Source organism: Scyliorhinus torazame, chromosome 25, assembly GCF_047496885.1.
Source record: "Scyliorhinus torazame isolate Kashiwa2021f chromosome 25, sScyTor2.1, whole genome shotgun sequence".
Taxonomy (NCBI): domain Eukaryota; kingdom Metazoa; phylum Chordata; class Chondrichthyes; order Carcharhiniformes; family Scyliorhinidae; genus Scyliorhinus; species Scyliorhinus torazame.
Genome location: NC_092731.1, coordinates 15,396,570 through 15,411,007, shown reverse-complemented (window position 1 = coordinate 15,411,007; position 14,438 = coordinate 15,396,570). Strand labels below are relative to the sequence as shown.

General features: G+C 52.6%; 1 protein-coding gene across 1 annotated transcript in view; it reads left to right on the top strand.

Moving 5' to 3' along the window:
* Positions 1-14,438, top strand: part of LOC140402237 (HHIP-like protein 1) — a 175,069-nt gene that overhangs the window by 151,025 nt on the left and 9,606 nt on the right. The window lies entirely within an intron of this gene.

Genomic DNA, 14,438 nt, shown 5'->3' with positions numbered 1-14,438 from the left:
GAGAGAGAGAGAGAGAGAGAGAGAGAGGGAATGGAGAGAGTGAGAGCGGCAGTGGTGAGAGGGAGAGAGGTAATGGAATGAGAGAGGGAATGGAGATAATGTGAGAGGGAACGGAGAGAGAGAGAGAGAGGGAACGGAGAGAGAGAGAGGGAATGGAGAGAGAGGGAAAGAGGGAATGGAGAGAGAGGGAGAGGGAATGGAGAGAGAGAGAGAGAGAGGGAATGGAGAGAGAGAGAGAGAGGGAATGGAGAGAGAGAGGGAATGGAGCGAGAGAGAGAGGGAATGGAGAGAGAGAGAGAGGGAATTGAGGGAGGGAGAGAGTGAGAGACAGAATGAAGAGAGAAAGGGAATGGAGAGAGAGAGAGAGAGAGAGAGGGAATGGAGAGAGAGAGACATGGAATGGAGAGATACAGAGACGGAATGGAGGGAGTGAGAGAGGAAATGGAGAGAGAGCGAGAGAGGGAATGGAGAGAGAGAGAGAGAGAGGGAATGGAGAGAGAGCGAGGGAATGGAGAGAGAGAGGGGGGGACTGGAGAGAGGGAGAGGGAATGGAGAGAGAGAGAGGGAATGGAGAGAAAGAGAAAGGGAATGGAGAGAGAGAGAGAGAGAGAGGGAATGGAGAGAGTGAGAGAGGGAATGGAGAGAGGGAATGGAGAGAGAGAGCGAGCGGGAATGGAGAGAGAGAGCGAGAGGGAATGGAGAGAGTGGGAATGGTGAGATGGAATGGAGAGAGTTAGAGAGGGAATGGAGAGACAGAGGGAATGGAGAGGGAGCGAGAGAGGGAATGGAGAGAGTGAGTGAGGGAATGGAGAGAGTGAGATCGGGAATGGAGAGAGTGAGAGAGGGAATGGAGTGAGTGAGAGGGGAAATGGAGAGAGTGAGAAAGGAAATGGAGAGAGAGAGAGAGGGGGAATGGAGAGAGAGCGAGAGAGGGAATGAAGAGAGTGAGAGATGGAATGGAGAGCGGGAGAGAGGGAATGAGGAAATGCAGAGAGAGAGGGGGAATGGAGAGCGAGAGAGAGAGAGGGAATTTAGAGAGAGAGGGAATGGAGAGAGAGAGAGAGGGAATGGAGAGATAGAGAGAGAGGGAATGGAGCGAAGGAGTGAGGTAATGGAGAGAGAGAGCGAGATAGAGAGAGGGAATGGAGAGAGTGAGAGAGGGAATGGAGAGAGGGTTGGAGAGAGAGAGAGGGGATGGAGGGAGTGAGAGAGGAAATGGAGAGTGTGAGAGAGGGAATGGAGGGAGTCAGAGCAGGAATGGTGAGAGGGAGAGAGGTAATGGAGTGAGAGAGGGAAAAGGAGATAGTGGGAGAGGGAATGGAGAGAGTGAGAGAGGGAATGGAGAGAGAGCGAGACGGACTGGAGAGAGTGAGAGAGGGAATGGAGAGAGTGAGAGAGGGAATGGAGAGAGAGAGAGAGAGGGAATGGAGAGAGAGAGAGATGGAATGGAGAGAGATAGAGAGAGAGAGAGAATGGAGAGAGAGAGAGAGAGAGAGGGAATGGAGAGAGAGAGAGAGGGAATGGAGAGAGATAGAGAGAGAGAGAGAGAGGGAATGGAGAGAGAGAGAGAGTGAATGGAGAGAGAGAGAGAGGGAGTGGAGAGAGGGAGTGGAGAGAGAGAGAGGGAATGGAGAGAGTGAGAGATGGAATGGAGAGAGAGAGCGAGAGGGAATGGAGAGAGAGAGGGAATGGAGAGAGAGAGAGGGAATGGAGAGAAGTAGTGAGGTAATGGAGAGAGAGAGCGAGAGAGAGAGAGAGGGAAAGGAGAGAGTGAGAGAGGGAATGGAGAGAGGGTATGGAGAGAGAGAGAGGGGGGATGGAGGGAGTGAGAGGGAAAATGGAGAGAGTGAGAGAGGGAATGGAGGGAGTCAGAGCAGGAATGATGAGAGGGAGAGAGGTAATGGAGTGAGAGAGGGAATGGAGATAGTGGGAGAGGGAATGGAGAGAGTGAGGGAGGAAATGGAGAGAGAGCGAATGGAGAGAGTGAGAGACTGAATGGTGAGAGGGAGAGATAGAAAGGGAATGGAGCGAGAGAGAGAGGGAATGGAGAGAGAGGGAATGGAGAGAGAGAGCGAGGGAATGGAGAGAGTGAGAGATGGAATGGAGAGAGTTCGACAGGGAATGGAGAGAGAGAGGGAATGGAGAGAGGGAATGGAGAGAGAGAGATTGGGACTGGAGAGAGTGAGAGGGGGAATGAAGGGAGTGATAGAGGGAATGGAGATAGAGAGAGAGAGAGGGAATGGAGAGAGAGAGAGATGGAATGGAGAGAGAGAGAGAATGGAGAGACAGAGAGAGAGAGAGGGAATGGAGAGCGAGAGAGGGAATGGAGAGAGGGAATGTGGAGAGAGAGAGGGAATGGAGAGAGAGGGAATGGAGAGAGAGAGAGAGAGAGAGGGAATGGAGAGAATGAGAGACGGAATGGAGAGAGTGAGAGACGGAATGGAGGGAGTGAGAGCGGGAGTAGTGAGAGGGAGGGAGGTAATGGAATGAAAGAGGGATTGGAGATAGTGGGAGAGGGAATGGAGAGAGAGAGAGAGAGAGAGAGGGAATGGAGAGAGTGAGAGAGGGAATGGAGAGAGTGAGAGAGGGAATGGAGGGAGTGAGAGAGGGAATGGAGGGAGTGAGAGAGGGAATGGAGAGAGTGAGAAAGGAATTGGAGAGAGAGAGGGGGGAATGGAGAGAGAGCGAGAATGGAGGGAGTGAGAGATGGAATGGATAGAGGGAGAGAAGGAATGAGGGAGTGCAGAGAGAGAGGGAAAAGAGAGCGAGAGAGAGAGAGGGAATTTAGAGAGAGACGGAATGGAGAGAGAGAGAGAGGGAATGGAGAGATAGAGAGAGAGGGAATGGAGCGAAGGAGTGGGGTAATGGAGAGAGAGAGCGAGATAGAGAGAGGGAATGGAGAGAGTGAGAGAGGGAATGGAGAGAGGGGATGGAGAGAGAGAGAGGGGATGGAGGGAGTGAGAGAGGAAATGGAGAGTGTGAGAGAGGGAATGGAGGGAGTCAGAGCAGGAATGGTGAGAGGGAGAGAGGTAATGGAGTGAGAGAGGGAAAAGGAGATAATGGGAGAGGGAATGGAGAGAGTGAGAGAGGGAATGGAGAGAGAGCGAGACGGAATGGAGAGAGTGAGAGAGGGAATGGAGAGAGTGAGAGAGGGAATGGAGAGAGTGAGAGAGGGAATGGAGAGAGAGAGAGAGAGAGAGAGAGGGAATGGGGAGAGAGAGATGGAATGGAGAGAGATAGAGAGAGAGAGAGAATGGAGAGAGAGAGAGAGAGAGGGAATGGAGAGAGAGAGAGAGGGAATGGAGAGAGAGAGAGAGAGAGAGGGAATGGAGAGAGAGAGAGTGAATGGAGAGAGAGAGAGAGGGAGTGGAGAGAGAGAGAGAGGGAGTGGAGAGAGAGAGAGATGGAATGGAGAGAGAGAGGGAATGGAGAGAGAGGGAATGGAGAGAGAGAGGGAATGGAGAGAGAGGGAGGGGATGGAGAGAGTGAGAGAGGGAATGGAGGGAGTGAGAGGGGAAATGGAGAGAGTGAGAAAGGAAATGGAGAGAGAGAGAGAGGGGGAATGGAGAGAGAGTGAATGGAGAGAGTGAGAGATGGAATGGAGAGCGGGCGAGAGGGAATGAGGGAATGCAGAGAGAGCGAATGGAGAGCAAGAGAGAGAGGGAATGGCGAGAGGGAATGGAGAGAGAGAGGGAATGGGGAGAGAGTGGGAATGGAGAGAGAGAGGGGATGAAGAGAGTGAGAGAGGAATGGAGGCAGAGTGAGGGGAAATGGAGAGAGTGAGAGAGGGAATGGCGAGAGAGAGAGAGAGACGGGGGAATGGAGAGAGTGAGACACGGAATGGAGGGAGTCAGAGCAGGAATGGTGAGAGGGAGAGAGGTAATGGAGTGAGAGAGGGAATGGAGATAGTGGGAGAGGGAATGGAGAGAGTGAGAGATTGAATGGAGAGAGTGAGAGAGGGAATGGAGAGGGAAAGAGGGAATGGAGAGAGAGGGAGAGGGAATGGAGAGAGAGAGAGAGAGAGGGAATGGAGAGAGAGAGAGAGAGGGAATGGAGAGAGAGAGGGAATGGAGCGAGAGAGAGAGGGAATGGAGAGAGAGAGAGAGGGAATGGAGGGAGGGAGAGAGTGAGAGACAGAATGGAGAGAGAACGGGAATGGAGAGAGAGAGAGAGAGAGAGAGTGAATGGAGAGAGAGAGACATGGAATGGAGAGATACAGAGACGGAATGGAGGGAGTGAGAGAGGAAATGGAGAGAGAGCGAGAGAGGGAATGGAGAGAGAGAGAGAGAGAGGGAATGGAGAGAGAGCGAGGGAATGGAGAGAGAGAGGGGGGGACTGGAGAGAGGGAGAGGGAATGGAGAGAGAGAGAGGGAATGGAGAGAAAGAGAAAGGGAATGGAGAGAGAGAGAGAGAGAGAGGGAATGGAGAGAGTGAGAGAGGGAATGGAGAGAGGGAATGGAGAGAGAGAGCGAGCGGGAATGGAGAGAGAGAGCGAGAGGGAATGGAGAGAGTGGGAATGGTGAGATGGAATGGAGAGAGTTAGAGAGGGAATGGAGAGACAGAGGGAATGGAGAGGGGGCGAGAGAGGGAATGGAGAGAGTGAGTGAGGGAATGGAGAGAGTGAGATCGGGAATGGAGAGAGTGAGATCGGGAATGGAGAGAGTGAGAGAGGGAATGGAGTGAGTGAGAGGGGAAATGGAGAGAGTGAGAAAGGAAATGGAGAGAGAGAGAGAGGGGGAATGGAGAGAGAGCGAGAGAGGGAATGAAGAGAGTGAGAGATGGAATGGAGAGCGGGAGAGAGGGAATGAGGAAATGCAGAGAGAGAGGGGGAATGGAGAGCGAGAGAGAGAGAGGGAATTTAGAGAGAGAGGGAATGGAGAGAGAGAGAGAGGGAATGGAGAGATAGAGAGAGAGGGAATGGAGCGAAGGAGTGAGGTAATGGAGAGAGAGAGCGAGATAGAGAGAGGGAATGGAGAGAGTGAGAGAGGGAATGGAGAGAGGGTTGGAGAGAGAGAGAGGGGATGGAGGGAGTGAGAGAGGAAATGGAGAGTGTGAGAGAGGGAATGGAGGGAGTCAGAGCAGGAATGGTGAGAGGGAGAGAGGTAATGGAGTGAGAGAGGGAAAAGGAGATAGTGGGAGAGGGAATGGAGAGAGTGAGAGAGGGAATGGAGAGAGAGCGAGACGGACTGGAGAGAGTGAGAGAGGGAATGGAGAGAGTGAGAGAGGGAATGGAGAGAGAGAGAGAGAGGGAATGGAGAGAGAGAGAGATGGAATGGAGAGAGATAGAGAGAGAGAGAGAATGGAGAGAGAGAGAGAGAGAGAGGGAATGGAGAGAGAGAGAGAGGGAATGGAGAGAGATAGAGAGAGAGAGAGAGAGGGAATGGAGAGAGAGAGAGAGTGAATGGAGAGAGAGAGAGAGGGAGTGGAGAGAGGGAGAGAGGGAGTGGAGAGAGAGAGAGGGAATGGAGAGAGTGAGAGATGGAATGGAGAGAGAGAGCGAGAGGGAATGGAGAGAGAGAGGGAATGGAGAGAGAGAGAGGGAATGGAGAGAAGTAGTGAGGTAATGGAGAGAGAGAGCGAGAGAGAGAGAGGGAAAGGAGAGAGTGAGAGAGGGAATGGAGAGAGGGTATGGAGAGAGAGAGAGGGGGGATGGAGGGAGTGAGAGGGGAAATGGAGAGAGTGAGAGAGGGAATGGAGGGAGTCAGAGCAGGAATGATGAGAGGGAGAGAGGTAATGGAGTGAGAGAGGGAATGGAGATAGTGGGAGAGGGAATGGAGAGAGTGAGGGAGGAAATGGAGAGAGAGCGAATGGAGAGAGTGAGAGACTGAATGGAGAGAGGGAGAGATAGAAAGGGAATGGAGCGAGAGAGAGAGGGAATGGAGAGAGAGGGAATGGAGAGAGAGAGCGAGGGAATGTAGAGAGTGAGAGATGGAATGGAGAGAGTTAGAGAGGGAATGGAGAGAGAGAGGGAATGGAGAGAGGGAATGGAGAGAGAGAGATTGGGAATGGAGAGAGAGGGAGGGAATGGAGAGAGTGAGAGAGGGACTGGAGAGAGTGAGAGGGGGAATGAAGGGAGTGATAGAGGGAATGGAGATAGAGAGAGAGAGAGGGAATGGAGAGAGAGAGAGATGGAATGGAGAGAGAGAGAGAATGGAGAGACAGAGAGAGAGAGAGGGAATGGAGAGCGAGAGAGGGAATGGAGAGAGGGAATGTGGAGAGAGAGAGGGAATGGAGAGAGAGGGAATGGAGAGAGAGAGAGAGGGAGAGGGAATGGAGAGAATGAGAGACGGAATGGAGAGAGTGAGAGACGGAATGGAGGGAGTGAGAGCGGGAGTAGTGAGAGGGAGGGAGGTAATGGAATGAAAGAGGGATTGGAGATAGTGGGAGAGGGAATGGAGAGAGAGAGAGAGAGAGAGAGAGGGAATGGAGAGAGTGAGAGAGGGAATGGAGAGAGTGAGAGAGGGAATGGAGGGAGTGAGAGAGGGAATGGAGGGAGTGAGAGAGGGAATGGAGAGAGTGAGAAAGGAATTGGAGAGAGAGAGGGGGGAATGGAGAGAGAGCGAGAATGGAGGGAGTGAGAGATGGAATGGATAGAGGGAGAGAAGGAATGAGGGAGTGCAGAGAGAGAGGGAAAAGAGAGCGAGAGAGAGAGAGGGAATTTAGAGAGAGACGGAATGGAGAGAGAGTGAGAGGGAATGGAGAGATAGAGAGAGAGGGAATGGAGCGAAGGAGTGGGGTAATGGAGAGAGAGAGCGAGATAGAGAGAGGGAATGGAGAGAGTGAGAGAGGGAATGGAGAGAGGGTATGGAGAGAGAGAGAGGGGATGGAGGGAGTGAGAGAGGAAATGGAGAGTGTGAGAGAGGGAATGGAGGGAGTCAGAGCAGGAATGGTGAGAGGGAGAGAGGTAATGGAGTGAGAGAGGGAAAAGGAGAGAGAGGGAATGGAGAGAGAGAGGGAATGGAGAGAGAGGGAGGGGATGGAGAGAGTGAGAGAGGGAATGGAGGGAGTGAGAGGGGAAATGGAGAGAGTGAGAAAGGAAATGGAGAGAGAGAGAGAGGGGGAATGGAGAGAGAGCGAGAGAGTGAATGGAGAGAGTGAGAGATGGAATGGAGAGCGGGCGAGAGGGAATGAGGGAATGCAGAGAGAGCGAATGGAGAGCAAGAGAGAGAGGGAATGGCGAGAGGGAATGGAGAGAGAGAGGGAATGGGGAGAGAGTGGGAATGGAGAGAGAGAGGGGATGGAGAGAGTGAGAGAGGAATGGAGGCAGAGTGAGGGGAAATGGAGAGAGTGAGAGAGGGAATGGCGAGAGAGAGAGAGACGGGGGAATGGAGAGAGTGAGACACGGAATGGAGGGAGTCAGAGCAGGAATGGTGAGAGGGAGAGAGGTAATGGAGTGAGAGAGGGAATGGAGATAGTGGGAGAGGGAATGGAGAGAGTGAGAGATTGAATGGAGAGAGTGAGAGAGGGATTGGAGAGAGAGGGAGTGGGAATGGAGAGAGGGAGAGGGAATGGAGGGAGAGTGTGAGAGAGAGAGAGAGAGGGAATGGAGAGAGTGAGAGACAGAATGGAGAGAGAGAGGGAATGGAGAGAGAGAGGGAGAGAGGGAATGGTGTGAGAGGGAATGGAGAGATACAGAGACGGAATGGAGGGATTGAGAGAGGGACAGGAGAGAGAGCGAGAGAGGGAATGGAGAGAGAGTGAGGGAATGAAGAGAGAGTGGGAATGGAGAGAGAGAGGGAAGGGAGAGAGAGCGAGAGAGGGAATGGAGAGAGAGAGGGAATGGAGAGACAGAGAGATGGAATGGAGGGAATGAGAGAGGGAATGGAGAGAGAGAGAGAGAGAGAGGGGGGGAATGGAGAGAGAGAGGGGGGAATGGAGGGAGAGAGAGAGAGAGAGAGAGAGAGAGAGAATGGAGGGAGTGAGAGACGGAATGGAGAGAGAGAGGGAATGGAGAGAGAGAGAGTGAGAGGGAATGGAGAGAGAGCGAGAGAGAGGGAAAGGATAGATTTAGAGACGGAATGGAGGGAGAGAGAGAGGGAATGGCAAGATAGCGAGAGAGGGAATGGAGAAAGAAAGGGAATGAAGGGAGTGAGAGAGGGAATGGAGAGAGAGAGAGCGTGGGAATGAAGAGAGTGAGAGAGGGAATGGAGAGAGAGAGGGAATGGAGAGAGAGTGGGAATGGAAAGAGAGAGTGAAGGGAGAGAGAGCGAGAGAGGGAATGGAGAGAGAGGGAATGGAGAGAGAGGGAATGGAGAGAGAGAGAGATGGAATGGAGGGAATGGGAGACGGAATGGAGAGAGGGGATGGGGAGAGAGAGAGAGAGGGAATGGAGGGAATGGGAGACGGAATGGAGAGAGGGGATGGGGAGAGAGAGAGAGAGGGAATGGAGAGAGAGCGAGGGAGGGAATGGAGGGAGAGAGGGAATGGAGAGAGAGACAGGGGGGGAATGGAGAGCGAGAGCGAGAGGGGGGAATGGAGGGAGAGAGAGAGAGAGAGGGAATGGAGAGAGAGAGAGAGAGAGAGAGAGAGAGAGAGAGAGGGAATGGAGAGATTCAGAGATGGAATGGAGGGAGAGAGAGAGGGAATGGCGAGAGAGCGAGAGAGGGAATGGAGAAAGAAAGGGAGTGGAGGGAGTGAGAGAGGGAATGGAGAGAGAGAGAGCGAGTGAATGGAGAGAGAGAGAGAGGGAATGGAGAGAGAGAGAGGGAATGGAGAGAGAGAGATTGGGAATGGAGAGAGAGAGATTGGGAATGGAGAGAGCGGGAATGTAGAGAGAGAGGGAATGGAGAGAGTGAAAGAGGAAATGGAGAGAGTGAAAGTGGAAATGGAGAGAGTGAGAGAGGGAATGGAGAGAGTGAGAGAGGGAATGGAGGGAGTGATAGAGGGAATGGAGGGAGTGAGAGTGGGAATGGAGGGAGTGAGAAAAGGAATGGAGAGAGTGAGAGAGAGGGAATGGAGAGAGAGAGAGGAAATGGTGTGAGAGAGAGAGGGAACGGAGATAGTGAGACGGAGAACGGAGAGAGTGAGAGAGGGAATGGAGAGAGTGAGAGAGGGAATGGAGAGAGAGAGGGAATGGAGAGAGAGAGAGGGAATGGAGAGAGTGAGATAGGGAATGGAGAGAGAGAACGAATGGAGAGAGAGAGAGAGAGGTGGAATGGAGAAAGAGAGAGAGAGAGGGAATGGAGGGAGTCATAGACGGAATTGAGAGAGGGAATGGAGAGAGAGAGAGGGAATGGAGAGAGAGAGAGAGAAAGAGAGGGAATAGAGAGATTCAGACACGGAATGGAGGGAGAGGGGAATGGAGAGAGAAAGGGAATGGAGGGAGTGAGAGAGGGAATGGAGAGAGAGAGCGAGGGAATGGAGAGAGTGAGAGAGGGAATGAGAGCGAGAGAGGGAATGGAGAGAGAGAGGGAATGGAGAGAGAGAGAGATGGAATGGAGGGAATGAGAGACGGAATGGAGAGAGGGAATGGAGAGAGAGAGAGAGAGAATGGAGAGAGAGCGAGGGAGGGAATGGAGGGAGAGAGGGAATGGAGAGAGAGAGAGAGAGGGGGAATGGAGAGAGAGAGAGAGAGAGGGGGAATGGAGGGAGAGAGAGAGACAGAGAGAGAGGGAATGGAGGGAGTGAGGGACGGAATGGAGAGAGAGAGGGAATGGAGAGAGAGAGAGTGAGAGAGAGGGAATGGAGAGAGAGAGAGAGAGAGAGAGGGGGAATGGAGCGATTCAGAGAGGGAATGGAGAGATTCAGAGACGGAATGGAGGGAGAGAGGGAATGGTGAGAGAGCGAGAGAGGGAATGGAGAAAGAAAGGGAATGGAGTGAGTGAGAGAGGGAATGGAGAGAGAGAGGGGAAATGGAGAGAGAGAGAGGAAATGGAGAGAGAGAGAGGAAATGGAGAGAGAGAGATTGGGAATGGAGAGAGCGGGAATGTAGAGAGAGAGGGAATGGAGAGAGTGAAAGAGGAAATGGAGAGAGTGAGAGAGGAAATAGAGAGAGTGAGAGAGGGAATGGAGAGAGTGAGAGAGGGAATGGAGGGAGTGAGAGTGGGAATGTAGGGAGTGAGAAGTGGAATGGAGAGAGTGAGAGAGGGAATGGAGAGAGAGAGGGAATGGTGTGAGAGAGAGAGGGAACGGAGATAGTGAGACGGAGAGAGTGAGAGAGGGAATGGAGAGAGTGAGAGAAGGAATGGAGAGAGTGAGAGAGGGAATGGAGAGAGTGAGAGAGGGAATGGAGAGAGAGAGAGGGGGGAATGGAGAGAGAGAGGGAATGGAGAGAGAGAGACAGGGAATGGAGAGAGCGAGGGAATGGAGTGAGTGAGAGATGGAATGGAAAGAGTTAGAGAGGGAATGGAGAGAGAGAGGGAATGGAGAGAGTGAGAAAGGAAATGGAGAGAGAGAGAGAGGGGGAATGGAGGGACAAAGAGAGAGAGGGAGGGAATGGAGGGAGTCATAGACGGAATCGAGAGAGAGAGGGAATGGAGAGAGAGAGAGAGAGAGAGAGAGAGGGAATGGAGAGTGAGAGAGAGAGAGAGAGAGAGTGGAGAGATTGAGACAAGGAATGGAGAGGGAGGGGAATGGAGAGAGAAAGGGAATGGAGGGAGTGAGAGAGGGAATGGAGAGAGAGAGCGAGTGAATGGAGAGAGTGAGAGAGGGAATGGAGAGAGAGAGAGGGAATGGAGAGAGAGAGATTGGGAATGGAGTGAGTGGAAATGGAGAGAGAGTAGGAATGGAGAGAGAGAGAGAGAGGGAATGGAGAGAGTGAGAGGGGGAATGGAGAGAGTGAGAGAGGGAATGGAGGGTGTGATCGAGGGAATGGAGGGAGTGATAGAGGGAATGGAGGGAGTGAGAGTGGGAATGGAGGGAGTGAGAAAGCGAATGGAGAGAGTGAGAGAGGGAATGGAGAGAGAGAGAGAGAGAGGGAACGGAGAGAGAGCGAGAGAGAGAGAGGGAACGGAGATAGTGAGAGGGGGAGCGGAGAGATTGACAGAGGGAAGGGAGAGAGTTAGAGAGGGAATGGAGAGTGCGAGGGAATGGAGAGAGAGCGATAGAGGGAATGGAGAGAGAGCGAGAGAGGGAAAGGAGAGAGAGAGAGAGAGCGAGAGAGAGAGAGGGAGAGAGGGAATGGAGAGAGAGAGGGATTGGAGAGAGTGAGAGAGAGATTGGAGAGACAGAGAGAGAGCGAATGGAGAGAGAGAGAGAGAGAGAGAGAGAGAGGGAATGGAGAGAGTGAGAGTGCGAATGGAGGTAGTGAGGTAGGGAATGGAGGGAGTGAGAGAGGGAATGGAGGGAGTGAGAGGGGGAATGGAGGGAGTGAGAAAGGAAATGGAGAGAGTGAGAAAGGAATTGGAGAGAGAGAGAGAGGGAAAATGGAGAGAGAGCGAGAGATGGAACGGAGCGAATGAGTGATGGAATGGAGAGAGGGAGAGATGGAATGAGGGAATGCAGAGAAAGAGAGGGAATGGAGAGGGAGAGAGAGAGGGAATGGAAGGAGTGAGAGGGGAAGTGGAGAGAGTCAGAAAGGAAGTGGAGAGAGCGAGACAGGGAATGGGGAGAGTGAGAGAGGGAATGGGGAGAGTGAGAGAGGGAATGGGTAGAGTGAGAGATGGAATGGAGAGAGGGACAGATGAATGAGGGAATGCAGAGAGAGAGGGGGAATGGTCAGAGAGAGAGAGAGGGAATGGAGCGAGAGAGAGAGGGACTGGAGAGAGAGAGAGAGAGAGAGAGAGAGGGAATGGAGAAAGAGAGAGAGGGAATGTAGAGAGAGAGAGATCGAGAGAGAGGGAATGGAGAGAGTGGGAGACGGAATGGAGGGAGTGAGAGCAGGAATGGTGAGAGGGAGAGAGGTAATGGAGTGAGATGGGGAATGGAGATAGTGGGAGAGGGAATGGAGAGAGAGAGAGGGAATGGAGAGAGAGAGATTGGGAATGGAGTGAGTGGAAATGGAGAGAGAGAGAGTAGGAATGGAGAGAGAGAGAGAGAGGGAATGGAGAGAGTGAGAGGGGGAATGGAGAGAGTGAGAGAGGGAATGGAGGGTGTGATCGAGGGAATGGAGGGAGTGAGAGTGGGAATGGAGGGAGTGAGAAAGCGAATGGAGAGAGTGAGAGAGGGAATGGAGAGAGAGAGAGAGAGAGGGAACGGAGAGAGAGCGAGAGAGAGAGAGGGAACGGAGATAGTGAGAGGGGGAGCGGAGAGATTGACAGAGGGAAGGGAGAGAGTTAGAGAGGGAATGGAGAGTGCGAGGGAATGGAGAGAGAGCGATAGAGGGAATGGAGAGAGAGCGAGAGAGGGAAAGGAGAGAGAGAGAGAGAGCGAGAGAGAGAGAGGGAGAGAGGGAATGGAGAGAGAGAGGGATTGGAGAGAGTGAGAGAGGGATTGGAGAGACAGAGAGAGAGCGAATGGAGAGAGAGAGAGAGAGAGAGAGAGAGGGAATGGAGAGAGTGAGAGTGCGAATGGAGGTAGTGAGGTAGGGAATGGAGGGAGTGAGAGAGGGAATGGAGGGAGTGAGAGGGGGAATGGAGGGAGTGAGAGAGGAAACGGACGAGAGTGAGAAAGGAATTGGAGAGAGAGAGAGGGAAAATGGAGAGGGAGCGAGAGATGGAACGGAGCGAATGAGTGATGGAATGGAGAGAGGGAGAGATGGAATGAGGGAATGCAGAGAAAGAGAGGGAATGGAGAGGGAGAGAGAGAGGGAATGGAAGGAGTGAGAGGGGAAATGGAGAGAGTCAGAAAGGAAGTGGAGAGAGCGAGACAGGGAATGGGGAGAGTGAGAGAGGGAATGGGGAGAGTGAGAGAGGGAATGGGTAGAGTGAGAGATGGAATGGAGAGAGGGACAGATGAATGAGGGAATGCAGAGAGAGAGGGGGAATGGTCAGAGAGAGAGAGAGGGAATGGAGCGAGAGAGAGAGGGACTGGAGAGAGAGAGAGAGAGAGAGAGAGAGAGGGAATGGAGAGAGTGGGAGACGGAATGGAGGGAGTGAGAGCAGGAATGGTGAGAGGGAGAGAGCTAATGGAGTGAGATGGGGAATGGAGATAGTGGGAGAGGGAATGGAGAGAGAGAGAGGGAGAGGAGAGGGGGAATGGAGAGAGTGAGAGAGGAATGGAGAGAGTGAGATAGGGAATGGAGAGAGTGAGATAGGGAATGGAGAGAGTGAGAGAGGGAATGGAGGGAGTGAGAGAGGAATGGAGAGAGTGAGAAAGGAATGGAGGGAGAGAGGGAAAATGGAGAGAGTGAGAAAGGAATTGGAGAGAGAGAGAGAGGGGGAATGGAGAGAGAGCGAGAGAGGGAATGGAGGGAAGTGAGAGATGGAATTGAGAGCGGGAGAGAGGGAATAGGGAATGCAGAGCGAGAGAGGGAATGTAGAGCGAGAGAGAGAGGGAATGGAGAGTGAAAGGGAATGGAGAGAGAGAGCGGATGGAGAGATTGAGAGAGGGAGTGGAGGGAGTGAGAGGGTAAATGGAGAGTGGAGAGAGGGAATGGAGAGTGTGAGAGAGGGAATGGAGCGTGAGAGAGGGAATGGTGAGAGAGAGAGAGAGAGAGAGTGAGAGGGAATGGAGTGTGTGAAAGAGGGAATGGAGAGAGAGAGAGAGGAATGGAGTGAGTGAGAGATGGAATGGAGAGGATTTAGAGAGGGAATGGAGTGAGATAGGGAATGGAGAGTGAGCGAGAGAGGGAATGGTAGAGAGTGAGAGACAGAATGGATAAGAGAAAGGGAATGGAGAGAGTTAGAGAGTGAGAGAGAGGAATGGAGAGATGAGAGAGAGAGGGAATGGAGAGATGGCAGAGAGTGACGAGAAGTGGGAATGAGAGTGAGAGAGGGTGTGAGTGTGAGAGTGGAATGAGTGAGAGAGGATGGAGGAGAGGGGATGGAGATCGGGTATGGGTTGGGTGAGGGATGAGACGAGGAGGGAGATGAGAGAGTGAGAGATGGGAATGGAGAGAGTGAGAGAGTATGGAGAGAGAGAGAAGAAGGAATGGAGAGAGCGGGTGTGTGGGAGGTGTGTAGGGTGTGTGGTGTGTGAGTGTGGGTTGGTGATTGTCGTGTGTTTGTTGGTTGGGTGTGTGTGAGCAGAGAGGGGCAGAAGACGAAGGGGGGGGGGGTGTGTGTGTGAGAGAGAATGGACGGACGGGAGAGACGAGAGAATGGATAGAGCGATAGAGAGAATGGAATGAGAGACTAGAGAGAATGGAAAGAGAGAGAGAGAGAATGGAAAGAGAAAGAGAATGGAAAGTGAGTGAGAGAGAATGGAAAGTGAGTGAGAGAGAATGGAAAGCGAGATACTAGAGACATGGAAATAGAGATAGAGGGAATGGAAAACAAAGACGAGAGACGAGAGACTAGAATGGCAAAGAGAGATACGAGCGAATGGAAGGAGAGGATGAGAGAATGGAAAGAGAGAGAGAGAGAATGGGAAGACGAGAGAGAGAGAGTGAGAGAGACTGG